General features: G+C 38.7%; 1 pseudogene; it reads left to right on the top strand.

The window, feature by feature from the left end:
• Positions 1-4,261: 4,261 nt before the first annotated feature.
• LOC118851065 lies at positions 4,262-12,110 on the top strand (annotated as a pseudogene).
• The last annotated feature ends 860 nt before the right edge of the window (positions 12,111-12,970 follow it).

The raw sequence follows: 12,970 nt of genomic DNA, 5'->3' as shown, positions 1-12,970 counted from the left end.
TATTACAACAGAAACTATCTGTGGTTTCTATCTTTGTATGCCTCATACGAAGGCACAGTGCCTGACACTTCATGGATATTCCAAAAAATTTGTTGATACTATACATACATACACATATATAATCTACATGTATATATTTAAGTGGGCATATATACACACAGTTTGATATGTTGATGTGTGTGTACGTATACATATATATAGATGTAAATGTAAAAATGCTCATGTAAAACAAACATTTGATTATTTATTCTTAGTCCTGATTTATGATTTTATTATTGGGGCAGCTATGTGGTACAATAAATAGAGTACTGAGCCTGGAGTCAGGAAGATACGAGTTCAAATCCAGATTCTGATACCTCCTAGTCAGATAACCCTAGGCAAGTTACTTAAATTATGACTCAGTTTCCTCAACTGTAAGATGAGGACCATAATACCACCTACTTCCCGGAGTTGTGAGGATCATATGAGACAATAATTGTAAAGCACTTAACGTAGTTCCTGGCACGTAATAAGCTGTATATAAATATTAGCTATTATTTTTATTATCATTGTTGTGAAGAATTCATTGTAGAAATTCCCCTCGTAAGGCAGATCGGAACCTATTTTGCAATTTAAAGTCTTGGAGGGTTGCCTCATGCACTAAGAAACTAGGTGATTTGTCCATGGTCACACAGCAAGCATTTACCAAAGGTAGGATTCGAATCCTGGTCTTTCTGACTCCAAGGCTGGCCTTCTATCCACTGTACCATGCTAACTCTCTAATGTTTCTAAGATATAAATAAATGATAACTGTTTGACTCTGGATCTGGTAAGAGCATACCTATGTACATCTTACGTTCATCACCTGGAGCTAGATTTATTTCAATTATCCACTGTTTCTACTTGGCCATGGTTCCTCTCATATATTTTCAATCATTTAATAAGGAACAGTGACCCTGGGCAAGTCACTTAACCCCAATTAAGGAACAAGAATTTATTAAGGACCTACTGTGTTCCAGGTAAGCATTGTGCCAAGTGCTGGGGATATGAAGACAAAAATAAAATGATTCTTCTTCTCAAAAAGCTTATAGTCTGTCTGAGATATGGTGTATAACACATGTAAGTGGTGGCACTCAGTCTAAACTTTGAAGGAAGCCAGGAATTCTAAGAGGTGATGGTGAGAGGCGAGTACATTTAAGGCAAAGGCTGAACCTATCAGAATTTATTAAGCACCTACTTATTTATTAAGCAATCCTGGGCTAAAATGTAGAATTTCTGAAGAAGCATTATAAATAATAAACCTGGAGAGTTAGATTGGAGCCAGGTTGTGAAAGGCTTTAGACACCAAACAGAGAAGCCTGTATTTGGTGACAGAGGCAATGAGCAGGCACGTAGCTTATGAGGCAGGGGCATGCCGTGGTCAGAACCATATTTCAGGAATATCATTTGGCAGTTGTGTGGAGGACAGATTGAAGGGATGTTTCCTATCTCTAAGAGGTAAACATTACAAAAGATGTAGAGATCTTTAGAGGTTTGTTTCTCTTTTTTGCACTTTTCTTTTTGGTCCCAAGCATGCAAACCAACAACTCATCTGCAACTTATGGCGTTAGAGATGACGCACCAAGTGATTTGCTCAGGATCAAACAGCCTCTGTGTGTGTGTGTGTGTGTGTGTGTGTGTGTGTGTGTGTGTGTGTAGGCCAGAATCTGAGCTCAGTTTGTCCTGACCCCTAGACCAGCTATCTCTCCGCAGCACAGAACTGCAAAAACACAGGCACGTAAGAAAGGCCCAGGAAATGGTCATCTTGCCCTGTTGCTCTGTGATTAGTAACAGTGTTTGGTGGCACAAGTATGTGCAACCATAAATGTCTCTCCTTTACTTCCCCACCCTTATCACTGTTTCTTTAGAATGGATGAAGCCTGTTCTATCCATTACGTCCACCAACATTTGATCTCCCCATGGACTGAAGTTAAAAATTAATTACTCTTCCAACATATTGATTACATGACTATAAAAGTAAAAACAGAAGTCAAGAGCGATGGATGGTGACCCTTTGTTTGGAGAACATGTTTGCTTTCCAAAGCAAGTAATTTAAAGTTCGTAGAACTCTGCAGGCTAACGGGTTAGCAACACAAAGCAAGGGCACCATCTAGTGTTCATAGCAATGCATTTCAGTATCTAGCCAGGCTCTAGCTTTGCTGAATACAGAATTTACTCATAGATTTAGAGCTAACTGGAAGGGGCCGCAGAGGTTATCTAATCATAAGAGAAGCTCTTGAGGTCTTAGCGATGAAAGACACCTACATCACCTAGTCTAACCCCTTCATCTTATATATGAGGAAATCGAGTCCAGAGAAGGTTAAGTAATTTGCCCAACGTCATGAAGGTAGTGATGGGGGATTTAAAGCAGTGGTGTCAAACTCAAATAGAAATGAGGGATGCTAAACCATATATAAGGATCTCTATACGGGTTGCATATTGACCCAGAACACTACATATTTTTACATATAAATATATATATGTATGTGTGTGAATGTATTTTAATACATCAACACATTAAAATCAGATAAAAATTACATTTTAATCTGCTTCAGGCTACTCATTTAATATCTCTGATTTAAACCCAGGCCTTTGGACTACAAATCCAGTGCTCTTTCCCAATGTACCACACCCCTTCCCTTTACATATAAGGTAACCGGGCCCAGAGAGTGCCTTGCAAAAGATGTCACAAGCAGCAAGAAGCGCACCCACCAGGGCCCAGATGCCCACCTGTAACCCTCGGGGTGGAGGAGGAGAGGGCTGAAGCAAGTGGATCAAAGTTCCTAGTTGTAGTGGGCTAAGCTGATTGTGTGTTTGCATTGGCCAGAAACAATATGGTAAAACCCCAGGAGCCAAGGGCTACCAGACTGCCTAAGGAGGAGCAAACAGTTCTGGTCTGAAACAGAGCAGGTCAAAGTTCCCATGCTGATTAGTGTTTGGATTGGCCCAGTGAGTGTCTGCTACCCTTTCAGTCTGAGTGAGATAGGGAGACCCAGTCTCAAAAAAATAAACAAATCAAAGTACAGCTGGGACTCAAACCTAGGTCTTCTGATGCCAATTTCAATGTTCTTTCCACTGTACTGGGCAAGCTTCCTCATCTATAAATTGCCAGCATAAGACCTGAATATAAAAACCAAATTCTCACCTGGAAACTACTTCCTGCCCTTGGAATACAGATCCAAGTTCAGAACTAATCAAAGTTTCATTTTTAATTTGCAACCAAGGATAAAGTCCTTGGAAATATGATAAATTCATGCAATTAAATGCCATTGTTTTCAACTTGGATGTGAATGGGATTCCTTACCTGGCTGCACTGCTCTGGGACTTCTCTGGCTGACTTGGCTACCTTTCCTAGCTTTTCTGGAAGCTCATTATTGGGATAACTATCATCATCCTTTAAGATCTCATCAGCCTTGGTTCACCAGCTCATCACTCCCCTCTGCCTCTCTGATTGGAGGGGGGAGCCATGAACTCAGCCTCCATTTAAGGAAAAAGCGCCACTTAAATATCTTCTCATTTCTCACCTGGTTATACTACCTTGGGTCTGTTCTGACTAACTTCCCCACTGTACCTCCTTTGTCAAGTATTTCCTCCTCCTCACCTCCCTACTCCTACATTTCAGCTTCCTTTTGTGAATTGTCTCCTCCCAATAGATTGTAAGCTCCTTGCAGGCAAAGACTGTCCTTTGTTCATATTTGTATTCCTGATGTTTAACACAGTGCCTGGCAAATAGTAGGTGCCTAATAAATGTTTATTGACTGATTTGAACCAGATCTATGATTTTATCTGTGTAGAAAACTCTATCTACCAGTATAGATGTCACCTAGGCTGCAACTGACAGTCTCAGAGAATGACCCAACACACTGTCTTGGTTAAGATTACCTAAGGCTCTTTTATTTACTTCTTAAATAAAATCCCCACAGCACGATGTAAAAAGAAGAATATCAAAAACTAAGCCTACCCTTTGAGGAAAGCCAAGACACACAAGAATTTGGTCAAATTGCTTTTGTTTACTCTAATAGACATAGAGTATGTACTTAATTTCCTCGGTCAACCAGTTCTGTAATAGAGAGGAAGACAATCTTCACTCTGAAACCCAGAACAAATAATGGAAATCATACAATCCCCCTAAGATATACAATAGAAAATATCCAGTGCAAAACCATATTCAAATTATTCAAAATAATGTTTTCCCACCCCTGGATGGCAGAAGGTCCAAGAGTAAAGCTGTGCGGGAACCGGGATGTGGACAGCATGGCTGGATGCAACCCCTGGGTCCATTCTCTTCTGGGGCTTCAATCACCATTCTTTGGGCTCTAGGATGACTACAAGGAATATTCTATTTTGCCTGGGTTTAGTCTCTAATGCAGCAGGCAAATCTGTCATGGTCAGAAGTGGCAATTGGAGCTCAGGGCAGTCCGCTTTTATGGTGAATTTGGTCAGTCAGCTTTTTTTCTAATGTAATCAGTGGAGAAGGTTGTTTGAGCCAATATAGGAATATATTGACTTCATATTTCAGGGTCTAGACGACTTGACCAATAGAAATAACCATTTGGTAAAGTTCATTGTTTTGTTGTTTTTCAATTGTGTCTAACTCCTCATGACCCCATTTGGAGTTTGTTGGCAAAGATACTGGAATGGTTTGCTATTTCCTTCTCCAGTTCATTTTACATGATGAAATTGAGGCAAACTGGATTAAGGTACTTGCACAGGGTCACACAGCTAGTAAGTGTTGAGGCCAGATTTGAACTCAGGAAGCTGAGTCTTCCTGACTCCAGTCCCAGCCTATCCACTGCATCACCTACCTGCTCTATAATATGTTAAAGTTAAACCAGTATTATTTGCACAAGCATCTGGTTATAAGATCTATACACTCAAGCTGCTTACATACTCACATGCTTGGAGTGGGTATGCTTATTACAAATTCAACATAAGAGTCACTCACATCAAGGGAGCTTCTATGAGAGGCATTAAAAGATTAAATGACCTGAGCAGGGCCACACAGTCAGTGTGTGTCAGACATAGGACTTGAGTCCAGGTCTTAATGATGCTTATGCTAAGCTCTCTAACCACTAGAATGGTATTTCCTATTGTAACCTTCCCAAAATCATCTCCAACATTATTTTTTGGTGAAAAATCATCCTATCATAACTTTAGATTTTAATCCTTCCTTTTCATTCCCTTAGCCAGATACTTTCAGAGACTATTTCAACCTTATTAAAATTGAATTCGTGAAGTTTTATGAATTAATGGATATCACGGGAGGGGTTTTGATCTGGTGTTAACATTTTCTGCAGTTAAACTTCATTGTTCTGGAGGTGGCTCATATATCAGAGTACTGCCTTTGGTGGACATTAAAATTCACTTTATTTCACATTGCTAATACTGCCCAGTTACCAGGAAGCACGCTTCTGACATTATAGGAGTCAATTTGTACTAACCTAATAACTCAAAACTATTGTCACTGGTAACTTAAAGTGACTCTCCTCCAGGAGAGAGAGTGTCTAAGGTCAAAGTTGTAAATCTCACCACAGGAAGATCCAAGATTATAATCTTTGCAGGATTGCTGCAAATTCCTTTCTGCTGAGGAGAATCGCATTTCAAAGAGTTATATAACACATCCTGCCTATGCTAATCTAAAACCTATAGGAAGTTAGAACTAGGCAGATAGGGTTTAAATGGCATCAAACACTGTAAATCAGCAGCTAAAACCAAATCAGTTTCTTAGCCTAACTTCTAAAATTTATATTTTAACCTCCACATTTTGCTAGACCCAGAGTTAAGGTCATTTTGAAAAATAAAAAGTAGACCATTTGCAGCAATTTTTTATGAACTTATAAAAGCTGATTATTCTCCTACCTCCCAAGAAACAGGAAAAGGCAAAACTGGCATGTTTAACTCTAGATTAGAGATCCGGACCTGTGAATTTAAATTGTGAGCAAGTCTTTGTGCCTGGAACTTATTATCAGTCCAGTTGTTTATTGCAGGTGCAATTGAGGTCAACATCATAAGGTGAGTCCTCAAAAGAGAGACTTGCAGGGCGGGTAAGCAAGAAAGTATCAGTAAATCTATCATCTCTACTAGTCAGGGGAAAACATTTCCAAGTATATGGTCTATGGATGGTGGCACTATCTTTAGATACAAAGGCTGGCAGGAGGCCATGTTGGCAGTCCTGGTTTTGCCATTCCATTAGCCCCATGACCTTAGCCACTCTGAGCCTCAGTTTTAAAATCTATGAAATGGGGATAATAATACCTATCCCACCTACCTCAAACAGTTGTGAGGAGCAATAAAATAATGTATGAATAGCAGTGTAAGATGCTTGCTATAATGACAACAGACTTACCTAAAACAGCAATAGCAATATACACATAAACCTGAGAACCAAGTGATAGAGGAGAAAAACAAGAAAACTTTAAGAGAGAGAATGAGTGAGTGACACAGAACCCTAAAGACAACATTTTAAGAGAGGTACCTAAGGACAGGAAAAGATGTACATTTTAAGGGAAGTACATGAGGACAGGGAAAGACAGGAACACCTGAGTTCAAATCTGGCTTCAGATACTCACTAGCTATGTGTCACTTAACCTCCGTTTGCCTTAATCCACTAGAAAAGGAAATGGCAAGCCACTCCAGTATCTCTGTCAAGAAAACCCTATGAACAGTATGGCCCATGGGGCCACGAAGAGTCAGACACGACTGAACAACAACAATATAAGGATGGAATCAGAAAAACAAGGTTCAAATCTCAATTCTGTGCTTTCTCCACATACTTAGTCTTCCTAAGCCTCAGTATCCTTATCCATAATGAGGCTATTAATAATAGCTAGCATTTATATTTTAAGGCTTGCAAGGTGCTTTCCATACATTTTCTCATTTTGATTCTCATAACAACACTGTGAGGTAAGTACTATTATTAATTTTGTTTTACGGATGAGAAAGTTGAGGTTCAAACTGTTTATGGTCATACCATCCTCCATTCATAAAGCAAAACCTCCACATTGAATCATCCTATGAGATTATTATCTATAACTTTTCAGTAGACAATTTATCCAATGTGCTACGGGCCTTCCTCTACTCCTTTTAGTATAATGCAAGTACTAATACTGAGATACTTTACTGATTCTAAAAGACGTTACTGAAAATATGAAAAGAGGAGATAAGACCAGGCCCCTCTTTTCATATTTTCAATGATGTCTTTTATGCCACTTCTCATGTGTAAGTCATCTTGGTAGCTGGCCAATGGGATCTTTCTATTGTCCTTTAGGTTACCCACCATTTTAATTCTTCCAAGGCCATGGTTCCTAGTCATGTAGCTATAGAGAATCATCAAGGGAATGTATTTTTCTGTGGCAGCAGGGAAGAATTGGGAATCATTTAAATCACGGTACAATCCCCCAAGTGTAATTCAGCTCAAGAGAGGCAGCAAGTTTTAGTGGATAGAAAGTCAGGAAGACCCCAGCACAAAATTCTATTGTCTATATCCTGGAAATATATATCTCCTGACATGTTACATGTCCCTGGGAGCAGGGAATATTTTATTTCTGTCTTTATACCCAAGTGCCTAGCATAGCACCTGGCACACAGTACATGACTGATACACGCTTGTTGACTGGTCGATTGAAAGTCATCTAAGACATAGTATAAAAAGAAAGTCACGGTCATCATACTTTAGCTTCTTTTTTGAAAAGAGCAGCTGTAATCATGGAAATTACATTCCCTAGGAACTCTGAAAAGACCCTGAGAATGGCCTTCGCTCTCTAAATAAGTGAAATCACGGAACCCTGTAACATAGTAAATGCTATAGAAACGTTATCACAATTATTATATTATACTATAGTGTATTATGCCATATTATACTATTATTATAATATATTCATATATTATATTATTAATATAATAATGTATTATATAATTACATGATATATGTTATATATTTTATGTATTATATAATTTTATATTACATTATTACGTTTATAATGATTACATTAATTTATTGTTATATATTGCATATTATTAAAGAGCCCATATATACAAAAATATCCATAGCAGCTCCTTTTGTAGTGGCAAAGGACTGGAACTAAGAGGGTATCCATTAACTGGGGAGTAGCTAAACAAATTATGGCATAATAACATAATGGAATACTATTGTGCCATAAGAAGTGAAAGTAATGATAAGTTTCCAAAGTGCTGCATAAATACCTCACTTTATCTTACAACAACAATGATTGCAACTTTCCACAGCTCTAACACACTTTCATTTGCTGGGATGCCCTGGGCTGAGGTGCCCAGAGATCCAGTCTAACAACATTCTTCTTGGTGTTTCGTCTTTTTACAAGGGTAAACTTCAGAACTTGGCTGCTGGTGCTCTTTTTTGGCTTGTTGTCCTCCCTGGACCGGGTCCTCCATCACTGGCTCAGATTTGGGAAAGAAGACAATAATAACTGATATTCACAAAGTATTTTAAAGTTTTCAAGGCGCTCTAGATAATTATGTCCCTATGAAGCTCAATCACAGTAACCCTCTGAGGTACGGAACGGCAACCTTGAAAAATAAGTATTATTATTATCCCTATTTTACAGGAGAGAAAATTGAGGTAAACAGAGGTTAAATGACTTACTTTTTTCAAATAAGTGTCTATGATGTTGTTGTTGGGTTGTTTCAGTTGTGTCCAACTCTTCATGACCCCATTTAGGGTTTTCTTGGCAAAGATACTGAAGTGTTTTGCCATTTCCTTCTCCAGCTCACTTTACAGATGAGGAGCTGAGGCAAACAGGGTCAAATGACTTGCCCAGGGTCACACAGTCAATAAGTGTCTGAGGCTGGAACTGAACTCATAAAGATGAGCTTTCCTGATTCCAAGCTCTATCCACTGTGCTGCTATTCCTGAAACCAAAAAGACAAAAAGAGAAACCTGGAAAAGTTTGTGTGAATCAATGTAGAGTAAAAGGAGCAGAATCAATAGAAAAATTTCAACAATAACAGCATTGTAAATTCAAACAACTTTAAAAGACTTAAGATTTCTGACCAGTGCAATTTTTAAGAATAATTCCAGAGAAGGAATTACACACACACACACACACACACACACACACACACACACACACGCACACATCTCCCTATTGTTGGGGGAAAAACCCAGGGATTCAGGGATCCCAAACCAAAGTTCCCAGGGCAAGTCCACCTAGAATGAATTCTCGGACCCAAGCAATCTTTAAGTCAAGTTTACAAAGTTTATTTTCATGCTTTACAGCAGGCAAGGGTTCTTAGGGAACCTGCAACTATAGAGGGGTGCAGGGGGAGTTTTTATAAAAGGTTTTAGGGGGCCAAAGGGGGGGAAAATGTCAGTTAGAAGTTTGGGGGTGGGAATAGGGAGTGGTTAAGGAGTGGTTAGTTCTTAAAGGAACATGCACATTTAGTATCTACTGTGCAGGCATATTACCCAGAGTTCTCTAGGAAATAACCCACAGTGGGGTTACTAGGGGTGGTTTTTACTGTGAAATGTCACTAAGTTCATTATCGGTCAGGGCTAAAGGGAATTTCTATATAGTTTTTTATCTAACGTCTTGTTAGATAAAATACTATGTCCAGGATACGTGTTAGAAAGGTCAGTGAATAGTAAATATGGTTATGACTCAGCGTGCAGTCAATTATCAGCATCCGGAAATCAATCTATAATTGGGCATAGCTGCTTACTGAGGAAGAAGCAGAGATAAGTTGGAGCATGCTGCCCTTTAGCTAGAGAGAGACAGCCTGGGACAGAATATGTTTTGAGAACTGGATGTGTTTTGGAATTGGGGTTCAGGCACAGGCACCCAAGCAGAGACTGTTAGAATTTAGGGTCCAAGCACAAGCACCTTATCACTATTACTATCAAGGGCACCACCATCCTTCCAATTACCCAGGTGCACCATCTCAGGTTCATCTTTGAATACTCACTCTGCTTCATCCCATATCACTTGCCAAAGTTTGTTGTTTCAAAATTTGTCTCATCTCTCATCTCTCCCCTTCTCTCTCCTCTCCCCTTGGTCCTCACCCTCATTCAGACCCTCATCACCTCTCACCTAGACTATTACCTTAGCTTCCTAATAAGTCACCTTGCTTTAAGTCTCTACCCTCTACAAATCCATCCCTGAACTTCCAAAATGATTTTCCTAAAGTGTAGGTCTGGCTGTGTCACTTACCTACTCAATAAACTTCATAGCTCCCTATTGACTCTAAGATCAAACATATTTCATCTATGTGTCTTTTGCCTTTCTTTGTATCCCCAGTGTTTAATATAGTGCCTGGCACATAGTAGGTGCTTAATAAATGCTTATTGACTGACTATATATCATTAATATGTTAACTCCTTGAAGTTAGTAACTTTGTGTTTTTTACCTTTTTTGTATCACAGGGCTTCGCAGAAAGCCTGACACATAATACGTACTTAATAAATGTTTGTTGGTTGATTGATTGATATTGGTCATCCTCTCTTAATTTCAATTTTTGTGTTTTTAGTGTATAAAGCTATGAATACAGAAGCACAGGCATGTAATTTACAAATAAGAAAATACACATATATTGGATGTTCTCATTTTTTTTAGGCTTCACAATCAAAAAAGTTTGGCAACCACTAAATTATACCATGCTGCTTCCCTTTCCCTTGAAGGAAATACTTATATAGAACATATGGAAAAAGGACTGTTAGAAAGAGATGCAGATAGCATCACCAGGATACAAGACATAAGGCCCTGAGCATCTCACAAAATTTTACTTTTGTTTATTATTTTATTCCCCTACATGTACCACTGTAGCACGGAGAGGTAGACCCTTTCAGAATGTAGCTGAAGAAGGGCTACATGCAATTTTCAGGTAGTAGGGCAAGGCAAAAAGGAACAGGACAGCAAAAAATGGCACAGGGACAAAGTGATAAACATGGAGTTAGAAAAATATGGGTTCAATGCCTGCCTCTGACATTCCTTGCTGTGTGGCTATAGGCAAATCCTTTAACCTCCCTGAGCCTCAGATCCCTCATCATCCAAATGGTAATAATTATACTGTCTGTAGAACCTACCTCAGAGGGTTACTGTGAAGCTCATGGGACATAATTACCAAGAGGACCCTGAAAACCTTAAGGTGCTTTATGAATATCAGTTATTATTATCCCTTTCCCAAAAGCTAAGCTAGTCATGGAAGACCCAGTCCAGGGCAGACAACAAATCAATAAGCAGCACTAGCAGCCAAATTCTGAAGTTTACTCTTGTCAAAAAAAATAAAATAAAAGAACGTTATCAGACTGGATCTTAGGGCACTTTAACATCCCATAAAATAGAGTTGTAAAGATCTGTGGAAATGTAATCTGCTATTGTTATTGAATTTGTTTGCCATTTTGGAAAGCCTTTAGAAAAGAATAGCAGAAGGTGTAAAAAGGCTTCTAACAACCCCCCTCAAAAAAACAAGGAAATATGCAACCATGAAATAAATACTTGGTTTACCAGATGAGAGTGTCCTCAATCAGCTGCATTTCTAGGGAAGATATGAATAAAGGAGAGTCATAATTTGCTTGCAAAGAAAAGAAAAAGACATTCTAAGAAGAAAAAGATACATTAAAAAGCAGATATAATAAAGCCAAAAAAGAAAGAGAAAGAAGATCCCAGTGCTCTCAAAGAAAGAGAAGCTCCCCAGCATCTGTCCTGTTTGTTCTTCCAATATAACACACAGTTGTTGGGATCCCCTTAACTACAGTTTGAGTGATTCTAACTTTATCAACTACTCCATCAAAGCCAAGTTGGACTTAATACAATCAATGAGGGACTGTCTGTATGCCAAATGTATTCGCTGCACAACTGACAGTGTAATGGCTGAAATTGAAAAGCTGGGACAAAAGTACCAAGTAGCCCTGAGGATTGCCAAGATCCCATGATGGCGATGACTGCCATGGATCCACAAAACAACACATGCAGAGGATTCTGCACAAGTGTTACATTGCAGCTACAATCCATCAGGACTGTAAGTGAGGAATCGCAAAGATCCCTGCAGTTCTCATCATGTATAACCATCAGTATAACAACAAGAGAATGACAGATTATTATGGCATCCCTCGACTGTAACTTCAACAGACAGTACTTCATCTGAACCAGTCTGCAAAATACAAATGCTATTAACAGAAAAAAATACCATTCTAATCACTTACTTGTACTTTTGTATAAAATAGGGTCATAGAGATTTAGTTTTTTTTTTCTATTCCTAAATGAATTTTGTATTTTAATGAAAAAACCCATTGAATTTATACATAAATTGATTTTGCTCAGAAAAAAAGAAAGGCAAAATGAAAGTTTGTTCAGTGCTGGAACATTTCATAGTTACTGGCTCAAAAGACACAAATCTGTGTTTTTGATGGGCCTTGAAAATAGAAGGATAAATATGCAGATTCCAAAATTAACCCAAGTACTCAATGTACTGTTCTTTTCTCTTGCCAGTCCCCTGAAGGTTCTTTCTGAGAGCTGTTGCCTAACAGGTCTGCTGTCAATGCAGCAATGCACTGAATACACTGGGTCTCTTTGTGCTTCTCTTTCTTTCTTGAGGCTTCAAAAGGACAAAGCTATTGTGCTGAGAAGCATCACAAGAACTTGTGCCATCCCAAAATATCTCCTTTACCCATCAGGACCTGAAATTCGTACCGTTAAAGTCCTTTGGGCTAAGGTACTGTCTTCATAAGACCCCGTTAAGATATATTTATGTTATGGGAGAGAGGAAGATTCTCCCATTAAAACATTAGTGCACTATGGTACAATAGCTGTTATTATGTCAAATTAAGATGGGCTAAATTCCTAGTATAACGTGTGATAAAGGCTGTCAATGGTATAGTAGATAGAATCCTGGATTTGAAATTAAAAAACACCTGGGATTAAATCTCAGCTCTGCTGCTTATTAGTTGTGTAGACCTAACCCACCCATTCCCAATCTACAA

Source organism: Trichosurus vulpecula, chromosome 5 (genome assembly GCF_011100635.1).
Source record: "Trichosurus vulpecula isolate mTriVul1 chromosome 5, mTriVul1.pri, whole genome shotgun sequence".
Classification (NCBI taxonomy): Eukaryota; Metazoa; Chordata; class Mammalia; order Diprotodontia; family Phalangeridae; genus Trichosurus; species Trichosurus vulpecula.
Note: the sequence above shows the minus strand (reverse complement) of the source record. Positions and strands in the feature narration are given on the sequence as shown.